The sequence below is a fragment of the Macrotis lagotis genome, chromosome 6, assembly GCF_037893015.1.
Source record: "Macrotis lagotis isolate mMagLag1 chromosome 6, bilby.v1.9.chrom.fasta, whole genome shotgun sequence".
In the NCBI taxonomy this organism is placed as follows: Eukaryota; Metazoa; Chordata; class Mammalia; order Peramelemorphia; family Peramelidae; genus Macrotis; species Macrotis lagotis.
The window spans coordinates 165990912-166006601 of NC_133663.1; the positions used below are offsets into that span (position 1 = coordinate 165990912).

General features: G+C 35.7%; 1 protein-coding gene and 1 pseudogene across 3 annotated transcripts in view; both read left to right on the plus strand.

Moving 5' to 3' along the window:
* Nucleotides 1-15690, plus strand: part of PCCA (propionyl-CoA carboxylase subunit alpha) — a 556428-nt gene that overhangs the window by 487460 nt on the left and 53278 nt on the right. The window lies entirely within an intron of this gene.
* On the plus strand, nucleotides 289-13665 carry LOC141491521 (transcription factor A, mitochondrial pseudogene; annotated as a pseudogene).

The following is a 15690-nucleotide window of genomic DNA, read 5'->3' on the forward strand; positions in this document are numbered from 1 at the left end:
CCAATGCTGCCCTCCTAGGGGGCAGCCAGGGAGAATGCCCTAGTCAGGAGCCAGGAATGGCTCCTACAAGGATCAGAAGGGAGGGAGAAAAGTAAGTAGACTGGAAAACTGTGGAGGTTCTGAAGGACTTTGAATGCCCAACAGAGGATTTTCTGTTTGATCCTGGAGCTGGGTGATTGGGAGCCAGTGGAGTTTATTGAATAGGTGAGGAGAGTAGAGGGTATACTGGAATTGAGGATAAACTTGTGGCAGGGAGAAGAACTAGAAGGCTATCCCAGTTAACCAGGCATGATGTGTGACTGCAAGGGAGCGGGGGCATATGCAAGAGTTGTGATGAAGGTAAAACTGACCAAAAGAGGGGACAAGGAATCGAGGGAGGACATCAAGGGCATGAGATTGGGTGACTGGAATGAAGACAATCTCAACAAGAAAGAGAAGAAAATATGGAAGGACAAATAATGAGTTCAGTTGTAGACTTGCTCACTTTAAGATATTTATGGGACTTTTCAGCTTGAGATATCCAATAGATCATTGGAAGTATGAAACTAGAAGTCAGCAGAAGTTAAATTTAGTGCTAAATCTAGGCCTGAAATCTGGAAGACCCAAGTTCACATTGAGCCTCAGACACTTCCTAGCTGAGTGCAGAGAAGTAAATGACAAACTCAAAATGGGATCATAAAGAGTTGAACACAACTGAACAAGAAGAGAAGTAGGATCTGAGAATCATCTCCAGCAAGGAACTGTGCTTAAGTGTTATGCACTAAACAGGCAAGAAGATCACAGCCTAATAGATGAGACAACATGCAAGTAACTATGTACAAAGTTAATATACTGATTAAATTGGGAATAGTCCCAGAAGAAGGTACTAAGATTAAGAAGAATTGGGAAGGCCCTTAGGATTGAGAGGATGGAGGTGTTGCCCTCCATCGGAAAGGTGTGTGTATGTGGGGGGTGGGGAGGATGAGAGGGGGGTGAAGAGAGGTAGCATTTAAGGGGAAATATAATGAGATCTGTTTTGGATATATATTGTGTTTAGATGTCAACTAGATATGTGGTTTGAAATGTCTGAAAGACAATTGGAGGTTGGAGGTCAGCAGAAAGTTTTGGTCAGGTTAGGTATGTTTGAGAATCATCAATATTGATGTACCACAGTACCTGACACTGAATAGATGTTTAACAAATGCTTATGATTAATTTATTGCGATGCTAATTAAATTTGTGGGATCTGATAAAGTACTACTTTACCTCCCAGTTTTGCAAGAGAGCACAAAAAAATTTCTTGGAGTCTTAAGTATTTTTGACTATGAACCAATTTTCTATAAGTCTTCAAAAATATCAATTGTATAACTTCTAAATTGCTGATCTTTTCTTTTTAGAGTTGTGGTTTATTATATCATACAGTAATCTCCCACAGAGAAATTAAAGACTTTTAGACAGTTACTTGGCCAGATAGTTCCTTGCTTGGCCTATTACATCTCACAATGGGAACTAGTATATTATTAATGCTTTTAGATTACAAAAGTTGATACTATATTTAATAATCATATAAAAATAAATGTTTAGATATAATTTAGTTTTAGAAATTATAGTATGTCTTGTGATTTAGAGGAAAGCATTTCTCACATTAGAGTAACACTTTGCTTTGGGACAATACATGTCACTGCAAAAGAAATACACACACATACACACACACACACACACACACACACACACAAAGTACTTTTAAACAGCTTTTTGATGGCTGCAAGTTTGGCATTTACCCAGATACTATTTAGAAAGAATTAATTTATATTGCTTTGAAGCTTAACCAGGGCTCTTAATGAAACCAAATAACATTGAAGTTATAAAGCTAATTTTAATCACAAAATGTGAATTTTAAATTAAGTTTTTATTGATAATAAATATGCTTTATTTCTTATTAACTTTGAAAGCTTGAGTAATACCATCAGCAGAATAAACATGTTTTACAAAGATTTACCATTAAGAATGCTATTAATATGACCCTTGATACACTAAGACAATTAGATTTCTAAGCGAGCATTTAAGATATAACAGCGATTAATGACAACCATCGAAAACAATTTTGAACTCCATCAGTTTAACTCAGGAGGGTAAACTTAATATGATAATTTATCTAGTTGAATTGTATCAGCTTAGCAGGAAAGTATGTAAATATGTGACCCTTACCTAGCTTCTAAATGGATGCTGTGCTGATAGATTTATCAGTTCCATTAAAGAACTTTAGGGAACTTTGGAATTTCAGCAATTGTTCCCTTGGAGGCTGGAAACCAAACCTGATCTCATACTGGGACCATTCTGGTCTGCATATTTCCATAATTTGCCTTTGCTACTAATATGACAGCAAGACGCAAATAACTGTTTCTAATAATATCAGATGGAGTTGTGGAGGATAGCATTTTAATGTAGTAAAAGACCTCCCCATGGGATTGTTATTGCCACTATAGAACAGCAGTTACACAGTTGCAACAATAGTCTCTTAATTGATTCGTTTAATTAGCAAGAGATGAAGCTTGTGCTGCATCTTGTCATTTGATATCACAGTCTGCTACCAAAATTTACATTCGTACTTATGTATGAAATATATATGTGTGTGTGTTTGTTTTTCTGAAAAATCCTATGATGTATTGCATTGTAATAAAGCAAATTTGGAACATAAATATTACAAAGGTCAGATTATTGGATTTGGCAGGGGAGTGGGGATAAACTTGTGAAATTTTTTTTTTTAGATTTTTCCATTTTTGTTTTTATGAGGAAGAAACAGATGCCAAACAGTAAGTATGAGGGATTTCTCTCAAAAAAACAACTACAAAACTTAGGTCATGAGACATGTATTCATTCTAATGTTTTCCAACTATTACATCCTTAATTTTATTTACTTACTACCTGCTAGCATTGATACAGTAATCCCCCCCCCCCCATCCTTTTCCCTTTTGTACTTCTTCCTCAGGGAAAATTGCCTTATAGAATTTCCTTTGGACTTCTTCCTTTTCTTTCCTTCTTTGACACTACTGCTATAGGGAACCTAAATTCCCTTGACTATTTCCACCCACTTTGACTTCCATCTATCTTTTTTTTTTAAGGTTTTTGCAAGGCTATGGGGTTGAGTGGCTTGCCCAAGGCCACACAATTATTAAGTGTCTGAGACCAGATTTGAACCCAGGTACTCCTGACTCCAAGGCCAATGCTTTATCCACTATGCCACCTAGCCACCCCCCATCTATCTTTTCTAGCTGTTTATTAAGACTTATTCCCCATTTTGCCCTTTCCTCTTTCTATTCTCTTTGGAGGGAGGGTCAGCATCTTAAATATTATAAAGATCTCAGAGGAGGACCTGATTGGCAATAAGCCCTTTCCTTTGGCTGCATCTCCTTGCTGAAGGTACTCCTCTCACCTGGTTGTCTCCAATCCTATTCCTTTTTGGCTACAAACAACTTTGTATTCTATTAAAATATTCTGGATTGAGGATCAAGCCAACCAAATCTTTTATTTTCTACCAATTATTTCTGATATGCAGTTAATAAATTTTTCTTTCACAACTCTTTTTTTCCTCTCTTGAACCATGCCAGCATATCTTTCCATAGTTTCTGGTCCTCTTGGGAGTCCACAGATGAGACTGCCTCATCAAGTTTTGCTTCATTTTTCTTTCTGGCATTATTTATTCAGAATTATTTGAACTAGATATTTCGATCATCAGGAAACAGTATTCCTTTTGCTATTAATATCTTCATTGTTGGTTTATCCAGTCATGCTCAAGGATTTTAATTTGAGTTTTATCCCTCTAGAGATCTTTGGTAATTTAAGTCTTTTCTTCCCTATAGTCTCTTATTGTTCAGTTTCTGACTCTTTCTCTTTCATGGTAGTTCCCCCAGGGTTTAGCTTTCAAAACTATCTCAGCTCTCTCTCCATGCTGTAGAATTCAGTTTTCAGTAATCTCAGTCTCTATCTCAGGTGACTTTGGGGGAATAGAATACATCATTCCATTTCCTTCAGGCCTGTGTAGCTCCTATAACACACATATTGCCTCAATTCCCTCCCTTCTTTAGTTCTCTGGCTGAATGTTCCAATAGCACAGCAGGCTACCACACTAGCTGCTCTTCTATGCATAGCAAATTTCACATACTATAATACCTCTACCTCTGCCTCAGTGGTGGCATGAGATAAGAGGAGGGGTTAGTTGGCAGCAGCAAGGCAATAACTAAGTGAATCCCAGAGCACAGACTTTGAATATGATTGTGTAGTTGTACCAGGGTACAGGGGGTTCGTGGGGAGTAGGATGCCAAGTGAATTTAGAGATTAGCCTTCTCTACTGACAGTTCATCAAGTTATTGCCTTTCATTGAATTCTTGTTATCTTAGATTGGAGACATTTGCAATTGCTTTACAGCTTGCATCTAATTCTTATTTTGTAGAGGTGTGAGAGGCCATGAGAATCAGAGAAAATCTCTAGTTCTCCATCTAGAAATATACCATAAGATACCATTATCCTTTCTCATTCATTAAGGAAATATTGAATTGGATTTAGTAAGTACAGTTTCGGTGTTGTATATTTTATTGATCCTGGTTTGAAAATCAAGCAATATTTATATTAGTAGAATAGCATAATTTTTGCATTTAATCCAGCCCTTAGAGTCTGTCCTTATCTTGAAGTTACTGATCATACTACTTGACTTCCCTTATCTATATTATTCTTGTATGGTAGACGTTATTATTCTTTGAGATCTGCTGCAGAGAGTAAGCAGTTTAACTCAATAGGATTTTTTCATATGCACTGATTTTAGAGATTAAACATGATATGACTCCAGGAAAACATCTTATATTTTTGTATAGTATTTTGAGTATTATCCTCATTTTACAGATGGGATAATTGAGACTTTTTCAGATAATTGTGAATAATCTTCTATGATGCTTTAGTTTATGTGTATCCTTCATTCTTGATGAAGACCATGACATCAGAAAGGTGATGCCAGGACATGCACATGAATTAGATTTGAATGAGAGAGGTATGTTGCTAAGTCTTCAGCCCACTTTCTCCTCCAGAGCCTTCTGGGTCCAGTGGCCAGATGTGAATCAGAATGTCTGGAGATGGCCCTGGCAGATTGAAACAATCAGGATTAGTGACTTGTCCAAAGTCACACAGCCAGTAAATGTCACAGTGTTAGAGGTGAGATTTGAACTCCCATCCTCTGAAGTCCAAGGCCAGTGCTCTATCCACTGCACCATATAGCTACCCTAATAAATAGTTTCTTAAAGATATAATTGCAATATATCTTATTAAAAACATTTCAAATTCTATTGCTTTAAAATCTATTGATCTCTTTGAAGGGATCTTTTTTAACTATGCATTATTAGTATTATTATTATTATTATTATTTTAGTTTTTGCAAGGCAAATGGGGTTGAGTGACTTGCCCAAGGCCATATATCTAGGTAATTATTAAGTGTCTAAGGCTGGATTTGAACTCAGGTACTCCTGACTCCAGGGCCAGTGCTCTATCCACTGCACCACCTAGCCACCCCATGCATTATTTTATAACATGATACATTGGCCACTTAGAAAATGTTAAACCACTGAATGAAGATAGGCAAGTCTTCCAAATGTTGATCTACTAAGTCAAAATTACATTATATTTGATGAATATTTTATATTGTGATATCAAAAATTCAGCATTTGCTAATATCACCACTGATCTTATCAGAAAGGTCTTTTAAATATTATAAAGCTGTCAAGTAAACAGTGACAGATATAGGTTTTCTAAAATTTAAATTTTTATGAAAACTAAACTTGAAAGGTCAAATTTTATCACTGGCAACAAATACTATTAGTCATCTTTCCCTGAAGATCAGGCTCACTTCATTCAATTTTCTATAAAATGTCTGCCAGAGTCATCTGAATAACCATAGTTTGTAAGGAATTTTAAGAATGGCACCTGGATAGCAAAGTGGCCCAGCTAGACCTGGAGTCAGGAAGGCCCGAGTTCAGATTCATACTCAACTAAGCTCTGTTATCCTGAGCAAATTACATAATCCCTATTTGCCTCCCTTTCCTTAATTATAAGATGGGGATGATGAGAATCAAATGATATAATATTTTAAAGTGCTTAGCAATAGGTCTGGCATCTAGAAGATGTGGTACTTAAATCATTATTGTTGTTTTTGTTGGATTTGTTTTTTTAATTTTTTTTTTGGCAAGGCAATGGAGTTAAGTGACTTGCCCAAGATCACACAGCTAAGCAAGTGTCCGAGACTGGATTTGAACTCCTCCTGACTCCAGGGCTGGTGCTCTATCCACTACACTACCTAACTGCCCCTGTAGTTGTTGTTGTTGTTGTTGTTGTTGTTGTTGTTGTTAAAGTAAAAACAATGTTCCATTTAAGAAAAGATTAAAGATTAGTTCCATTTTCAACTCAATCTCACAAATGTCTTTCCTTGAGACCACCAGAACATTGAAAAGATGTATACCCACCATCAAGATTTAATATAAATTAATTACTCTTATTGTTTCAACAAGGACATTTTGGGGGGGTGGTTTTGTTTTTGGGGTTGTTGTTTTTTGGCAAGGCAGTGGGGTTCAGTGATTTGCCCAAGATCACACAGCTAGGTAATTATTAAGTGCCTGAGGTTGGATTTGAACTCAGGTCCTCCTGACTCCAAGGCTAGTGCTCTATCCACTGTACCACCTAGCTACCCCACAACAAGGATATTCTTAAATGAAACTGGACTTTAAAAAAAAAAACTGTGTTGCCTCTCAGTGAAGTTTATAGTACTAGTAGAAGCTGATGTCACTACTTTGATTTGGGTAAGACATCACAGTACAAATGACAGGACAGTTGTTTCAGGATAAACCATGAGTTTCAAAATAGTTATTCAACACTTTGTATATTTCCGCACCATTTGTATTTATTCCCAAACATTCTCATAAAAGATCTTCCTCAATGATTAACTGGAGTCCAGCCACGTCTGTAGATTCATTTGTTTGTAAAGTAAAAGTACCTTTCTGTGGATGAGATACTAATTTAGACTTCATTTTTGCCAAAAAATCTTTAGTTCACAAGTCTGGAAAACTCCACTTTGCATTTTGAGAGAATATGAATGAAAAAAGGCAGATAAAGTTTTAGTATATTGTGAATACCATTTTGACCACTCAGAATCCTCCCAGGTCTTCCAGACCATACTTTGAGAATCATTGTTATAAATTCTCCACAGATCTCAACCATCTATGGCTAAGCAAAGTGTTAGAGTTACCTGAATCACTGGGTCAAGTGCCCTAGCCTGCCTCACCAGTAAGTTGAGGCAAATATGAAGCCAAGCTTTCCTATCCCTAAACCTACCAACAAGGACTGGTAGATAAAAGAGCTTAATAAATACTGTCCATTTATCTATTCTAACCCCCCCCCCCCACACACACACACACCTTTATTATTTTATCACATACTCCACCTAAAATTCCTTTCCTTTCACTATGGAATGTTTAGACTTAGCTGCTGATAACAGCAGGATTTCAAGCAGTTCTTGGGGGCCTTATCTGGAAACTGCCTGTAGTGATTAGGTTCTTGCACCCTTCTTTGAATTCAATATGACCTAAAACTTTAAAAGACTGAAGGGGGCCAACCACACATTTTTTTTTTGGCCTTCCCTTCTGCCAAATTACTTAATAAAATTCTCTTGTTATTTATTTAATTTTTAATTTATGGAATAAAATTGGTATTTCCATAACATAGTATATGGAAATTTATGTTTGCTTATGAAACTGCAATTCTACTCTGTACAAATTATTCCTTTTAAATATATGATGACATTATTGTATAAATTTACTTTTTCCCCCTTTCCTTGCACCCTCTCTAGAGATAGCTACTTTAAGCAGTCTGTGGGTGTAGGTGTGTTTGTGTGTGTGTGTGAAATTATTCTATATAGACACACATATATATCTATTCTATATAGACACATATATATCTATTTATTTTTCAGTTCTTTGTCTGGATGCAGATATAAGTCCTCCTTCACATGTCCTTTGTACTTAATTTGGGTATTTATAATAATCAAAATGTCAGTTTCTCAGAGTTGTTCATAAAACAATATTGCTGTTTTATTATATATACAGTGTTTTCTTGGATCTGCTCATTTCACCTTTAATTATTTTGTGCAAGTCTATCCATGTTTTTCGAAAATCATTGTGTGCATAATTTTTATAGCACAGTAATATCTCATTACAGTCATATACCACAACTTGTTCAACCATTACCATTTGATGGGCATCAGTAGTATATAAAATCAATAATAAACCTTTTTTACGTTTTAGAATTTGTTCATTACCAACAGATATGAAGTAGTACCCCAGAACTGTTTTAATTTGCATTTATCCAATGATAAGTGAGTATTTTTTCATACTACTGTTGATAGCTCAGACTTCTTTCATTGAAAATTGTCTATTCATATACTTTGACCATTTATCATTTGGAAAATGATTCTTTTTTCTTGTAAATTTGACTCATCACCAATATATTTTAGAAATGAGACTTTTATTGGAGTAACTTGCTATAAAGATTTTTTCTAGTTTCCTTTTTTCTTTTAATTTTAAGGATATTGATTTTGTTTGTGCAAAACTTTGTCACCAAATTATCAATTTTAACCTCCTATGAATATCTCTCTCTCTTATTTGTACATGAACTCTTCCTCTCCTCAGAAGTCTGTCAGGTAATTTCTACTAATTTTCCAGGGACATCACCCTGTACAACTAGTTTCTTTCAGCCTGCCTTCCAGTTTTCCAATAGTTTTGCAAATAATCAATAAACATTTATTATGTACCAGTCACTGTATTCTTGCCCCAATAGTTGGGAATCTTTGGGCTTCTCAAACATTAGGTTATTGTACTCATTTACTTCAGATCAATCTCTTATCCAATACCAAATTGTTTTGGTGATTATAGCTTTGTATTTTAGTTTGAGATCTGCTAAGATCCCCTTTCTTTATATATGTTTCAGCGATTCCTTTGATATTCTTAACTTTTGGTTCTTCCAAATGATTTTTGTAATTTTTTTTCCACTAGCTCTATGAAGTAATTCTTTGGTAGTAGTGGTATCATTATTTTTTTTTAACATATTCCCTTGATCTATCCATGAGTAATTAATACTTCTCCAGTTATTTAGAGTTCTCTTTATTTTAAGGGTGTTATTTGTGTTCATATAATTCCTGTTTATGTCTTAGTAGGTTGAATCACAAGTTTTACACTCTATAAGTATTTTAAATAAAATTTCTTTCTCTCTGTTGGGTTTTGGTGGTAATACACAGAAATGGAGATGATTTTGTAGGAGTTTATTTTATATCCTGAAACTTTGCTGAAGTTGTTAAATGTTTCATTTGTTTTGACTCTAGGGTTCTAAGAAAAAACTATCCTATCATCTGTACAAAATGATAGTTCTATTTTTTGCCTATGTTTATTTTTTATTTTTTTATTTTTTCAGTTTCTTTTTCTTGTCTTATTGCTATAACTAGCATTTTTAATATGAAATTAAATCATAGCGGTGATAATGGATGTCATTATGTCACCACTGATCTTATTAGATAAGCTAGAAAGTTTATCCCCTTACAGAAAATATTTGTTCTTTGTTTTAAAGAGATTATATTTACCAATTTAAGGAAAATATATATTATTCCACTTATTTCAGTGCTTTCTATGATTTTTAATAAGAATGACTATTGTATGATGTTGATAGCTTTTTTCTACATCTGTTGAAGTATCCATGTGATTTTTATTGGTTTTGTTATTAATATGATGGATTATACTTATAATTTTCCTCATATTGAACCAGAGATGAATTCCTAGTATAAATCCAGCCTGGTCATTATTATGATATATTGCCTGTAGTCTTCTTACTAATATATTTTTAAATTTGCTTCAATTTTCATTAGGATATTTTGTCTTCAATTTCTCTGTATTGACTTTCTATATATAAGAATTAAGACAATATTTATATCATAGATGAAAGCTGGTAGAATCCCTATTTACCTCCCCTTTCCCCTCAAATAGTTTGTGTATTATTAGAATTAATTGTTCATTAAATTTTGGGGACAATTCATCTGATCCTTTTTTGTGTCTTTGGGAATCTATTTGTGGTTTGTTCAATTTCTTTTTCTCAGTTAAGGTTATTTGTTTTGTGAATCTGGGTAGTTTCTATTTTTTTGTAAATATTCTTCCATTTCATTAAGCTTCTCAGTTTTACTGGCATATAGTTGTATGAAAAAATTCCTAATAATTGCTTTTATTTCTTCCTTGATTTTGAATTAATTTTTTCATTTTTTTTATACTGTTTAGTTTTCTTTCATTTCTTCCTCAAATTATCTAATGGCTTCTCTATTTTCCTGGGGGTTTCTTTCCACCCCCCCAAAAAATAGTTCCTAGTTTTATTTATTAATTCAGTGGTTTTGTTTTACTTTCAACTTGGGTTCAGATTTCCTTTGATTTTCAAGAATTCTGTTTTGATATTTAATTGAAGTTTTTTTTTTAGGTTTTTTGCAAGGCAAATGGGGGTTAAGTGGCTTGCCCAAGGCCACACAGCTAGGTAATTATTAAGTGTCTGAGATCAGATTTGAACCCAGGTACTCCTGACTCCAAGCTGGTGCTTTATCCACTAGGCCACCTTAGCCTCCCCTAATTGAAGTTTTTTTTTTCCATTTCTGGGATCCTTTTTGAACTCCATATCCAATTCATTATCTTATCTTTCTTGAATTGATGTTAAGAGTTTAGAGGTATAAATTTTCCCCTGAATTCTGCTTTGGGTGCATCCTATAAATTTTGTAATATCTTATTCAACATTGTTCTTGTCTTTAATGGAATTATTAATTTTTCTTTGACCCACCTATCCTTTAAGATTAAATTATTTTGGAGAAAGGCTTTGCTCAAGGAAATCCAAAAAAATGCTGAAGAAAATAGCATGCTAAAAACCAGCTTAGGTCAAATGGATAAAACAGTTCAAAAAGTTATGGAGGACACACAATGCCTCGCATGTGGCAGGGCCCAGAGGCTGCTCATGGTCCAACCCCAGCAAGGACCCCAGCACAGGCTGGAGCCATGGGGGCCAGGACAGCACCACTGCTGCTGCAGCTGTGCAGGAGCTGGGGAGCCCTGAGGGCTGGGGCCAGCCTGCCCACACAGCCCAGGGGCTGCTGGAGCTGCCTTGGCCCAGTGCTATCTGTGGATTAGAATGGTTTATAAAAGACTGTACTTTATCTAATGCTCCAAAGAAGCCTTGGACTGCATACATTCCTTTTACAATGGAACAAAGACCCTTATTCAAAGAACAAAATCCAGATTTGAAAGCAAAGAGATAATAAAGAAGCTTGCTGAAGCTTGGAGGGAGCTTCCAGAATCACAGAAGAAAGTATATGAAGAGGCCACCATGGTAGATTTTAAAGTCTACAAAGAGGAGGTCTCTAAATATAAAGCACAGCTTAATCCTGAGGAGAAAAAAAGTTTGAAAGAAGAAAAGCATCGAAAAAAGGCTAGAAAAGAAATAATAAAGGAAAAAAAGGGAGTTAACTGTCTTTGGAAAGCCCAAAAAACCTCATTCAGGTTATAATATTTTTATTTCTGAACACTTTAAGGAATCAAAAGGACTTTCATCACAGGCAGTGATGAAGATTTTAAATGAAGAGTGGAAAGCTTTGTCTTATCTCGGAAGCAGGTATATATATGCAGCTTGCTCAAGATGATAAAATTTGTTATGCAAATGAAATTAAATCTTGGGAAGAAAAAATGCTTGAAATTGGAAGAGAAGATCTTTTACATTTTAGAAAGCTAAAAGCCAAAATTGGAAAACACCTTGAAGAAATTTATTGATGTTTGCATCTTCATAATGAATATGATAAATACTGAAGGAACCAATCAGGTTTCACTATACTGGACTGGCAAAATTTCCAAGAATGATGTTGGTGAACATTTTATATTGATCTCTTTTTGTTAACGCACAGACTTCAGCCAGTATGCTGACATTTTTTATTAGCACCTAGTTATGGATACTCTGCTGGTATATACTCAGTCAAAATTCAGACGGAATTTGCTTTTGGAACTACTGAATGCCAAAAAAATTCATTTAGGTATAGGAGAGTTTAATTTTACTCTTGGCTAAAGGTAAATCAAACTGTGAAATATTTTTGATACTGGATGATGACAAGAAAGTAGTCTTGTTTCCTAATGAGGAAATAAGCATTTGCTTTTCTCAAATCGTCTTAAATTATAAAAGGCACAGTGGTCTAAACTATCACTGTAGTGTATTTTTAAATGGCCTAGGTAAATTTCATTACCTAGGCAGGTTCTAATTCCTAGGTAATACTAGCTTATGTAGTATTCAGAGATGACAAGTAGACACACATAGAATTGCTGATTTCATTTATGACTTTTTTTTTAAAAAAACTACTGAAGGATATTTGTAAATGTTTCCATCCATCCTTTTTTTTTGTAAAGTAAAAAGATTATGTCAACTCTGTGCACATTTGTGTTTATATCAGAGAGAATAAAAATCTTCTAATACATTCTAAAAAAAAAGTTATGAAGGAGACGAATGCTTTAAAAAGCAAAATTGGCCAGAAGGAAAAAGAGATAAGAAAATTCTCTGAGGAGAACAAATCCTTCAGACAAAGAATAGAATTCAGGGAGATTGATGAATTTACCAGAAATCAGGAATCAATACTTCAAAACCAAAAAAATGAAAAATTAGAAGAAAATGTGAAACAACTGATATGGAAAACAGATTTAGGAAAGATAATTTAAAAATTATTGGAATACCTGAAAGTCATGATCAGGAAAAGAGCCTTGACATCATTTTCAAAGAATTATTGCAGGAAAATTGCCCTGATATTCTAGAAGCAGAGGGCAAAATAGAAAGGCGAGAATCCACTGATTCCCCTGAGAAAGAGCTCCCAAAAAACCAACCCCCAGGAATACTATAGCCAGGTTCCAGAACTCCCAAGTCAAAGAGAAAATATTACAAGCAGCCAGGAGGACACAGTTCAGATATCGTGGAACTACAGTCAGGATCGCACAGGACTTAGCAGCAACTACATTGTAAGCCTGTAGGGCTTGGAATACAATATACCGGAAGGCAAAAGAGCTTAGAATGCAGCCAAGAGTCAACTACCCAGGGGAAAAAGATGGATTTTCAGTGAACCAGGTGAATTTCAAATGTTCCTGTTGGAATGGCTAGAGCTGAACAGAAGGTTTGATCTTCAGATACAGGACTCGGATGAAGCATAGAGATTGGAGGAGAAGGGGAAAATATGAGGGACTTAATGATGATGAACTGCATGTATTCCTGTATAGAAAAATAACATTAATAATACTCATATGAACCTTCTCAGTTAATAGAGCAGTTAGAGTGAGCTTGTATAGTTGAAGCACAGGAGAAAGCTGAATTTGAAGATAAAATATGGTGTAAAAATGGAGTCAGTAGAAAAAAAGGGAAATGTATTGGGAGAAAGAAAAAGGAGAGGGGGAATAGGCCAAGATATTTCATATAATAAGATTTTTCTTTATTACAATGAACTATTGCAACGATATGGAAGGGGGGAAGGCAAGGGGGAATGAGGGAATCTTCGCACTCATCAGAGGTGGCTAGGAGAGGAAACAACATATATACTCAATGGGGTATAGGCATCTGGAGTAAGAAGGAGAGGGGGGGACAGGGGGAAGGGGGGGTGATGTGAATAAAGGAGGAGAGGATGGACCATGGGGGGAGAGTGGTCAGATAGAACACATTTTCTTTTTTACTTCTTGCAAGGGGCTGGGATTGGATGGCCTGCCCGGGACCATAGGGCCAGGTGGATGCTGGGCCTAAGGGGTGGTATGGGGGTTCAGGGCCTCTTGGCTCCAGGACCAGGGATCTGTCTGCTGCACCACTCAGCGACCCTACAGCAGAGTCAGAGTGAAAGGAGAGAAAATATAGTACATGGTAGTGGAGAAATATGAAAGGAGGGAGTTGCAATCAGCAATGGCAATGGTGGAAAAATATGCAAGTAACTTTTGCCATGGAATTATCATAAAGAATGTATTCCACCTGCAACAGAGTTGTTGGTGTTGGAACAAAGACTCAAGCAAATTTTTTATTATTATTTTTATTTGGGGGGGGCTGCAGGGCAAATGGGGCTTGGTGGCCTGCCTGGGGTTGCATAGCAGGGTGATTGTTGGGTGTCTGAGGCTGGATTTGCCACCCAGGTGCTCCTGGCTCAAGGGCCAATGCTCTGCCCACCACCCAGCCACCCCTACTATTATTACTATTTTATTTTATTTTGGGTCTTTTTTCCTTTTTGGGGTTTTTTTCAGGGCAGTGGGTTTCGGGTGGCTTGCATGTCACATGGATGGGTGATTGTTGGGTGTACGGGGCCGGATGTGGGCTCGGGTGCTTGTGGCTCCAGGACTAGTGCTCCGTCCATTGCACCACCTGGCCATACCTACAATTATTACTATTATTTTTTTAATTTTAATTTTTTCTCTCCCCTTTATTGCTCAAGCAAATCTGGGGGTGTTTCGTTTACTCTTAAACAAGAATATTTTATTAATGTAAAAAATTGTACAAAATGAGAATAAATATTAAATTTAAAAAAGATTTAATTATTTTGTTTCCATTTAATCTCTAATCTTTGCCTTTTATTTAATGTATTTTGTTACATTATGATCTATAGAGGTACATTTAAATTTCTGCTTTTCTGACTTTATCCCGAAATTTTTATGTTATATTATAGGGTCAATTTTTGTAAATTTGCCATACATAGCTGAAAAATAAGTACACACTTTTCTATTTCTATTTGCTATTCTCTAGAGGTTTACCATATTTAACTTTTTCTAAAATTCTGTTCAGGTCCTTAGCTTCTTTACTATTCTAGTCTTACTGTCCCTTTCTTGTACTTATTAGTGCACATATATTTAGCATTGATATTAATTCACTGTTTGATATCTTTTGCAAAATGTAGCTTTTCCTCAAGTATCTCTCTTGTTTTTATTTTTTGCTTTTGCTTTGTCTTAGATTGATTGTTTCCCCTGTCTGAAGTGTAACAGATAACTTTCCAGCCCTTCATTTTAATTCTATGTATAATTTTCTGTTTCAAATGTACACATTTTATAAACAGTATGTTAATGAGTTCTGGATCCATTCTACTATTTTGTTTTGTCACATTCATAGTTGTGACCACTGTGTGATTCTCCTCTACTTTATCCTTCTTTTTTCCCCCCTGCCTCCATAAAGAACCTGCTTTGCTTCTAATGCCTTCTTTATTCTTCCCTCCCTTAACCTCTTTCCTTCATGTTTTTCTGTTAGTAAGATGTATTTCTGTGTCTAACTGTGTGTATTTGTTCCTTTCTCAGCCATAGCAGAATATGGCTCTTAACTGTATTCCTGTGACCTAACACTCACTAGTGGTTGACCACCATGGGGTGGCACCTGTTCCATCCTCCTGCTCAGAGATCCCCAAGGATCTCTGTTTTGTATCTAACTATGTGTATGTTTATGTCTTCCTCCTTTAAGTAGGTCAGAGGAGAGTGAGTTCCAAATGTCATCCACTCCCTCCCTTTCACCTCCTCACCCTTATTTTTTTTATAATTTCCTTTTAGCATTCCTCCTCCCCCGACCCTCCCAGTGCATTTCTCCTCCTGATGCATTCCATTCCTCTTAAAGTCAAAGAGGTGA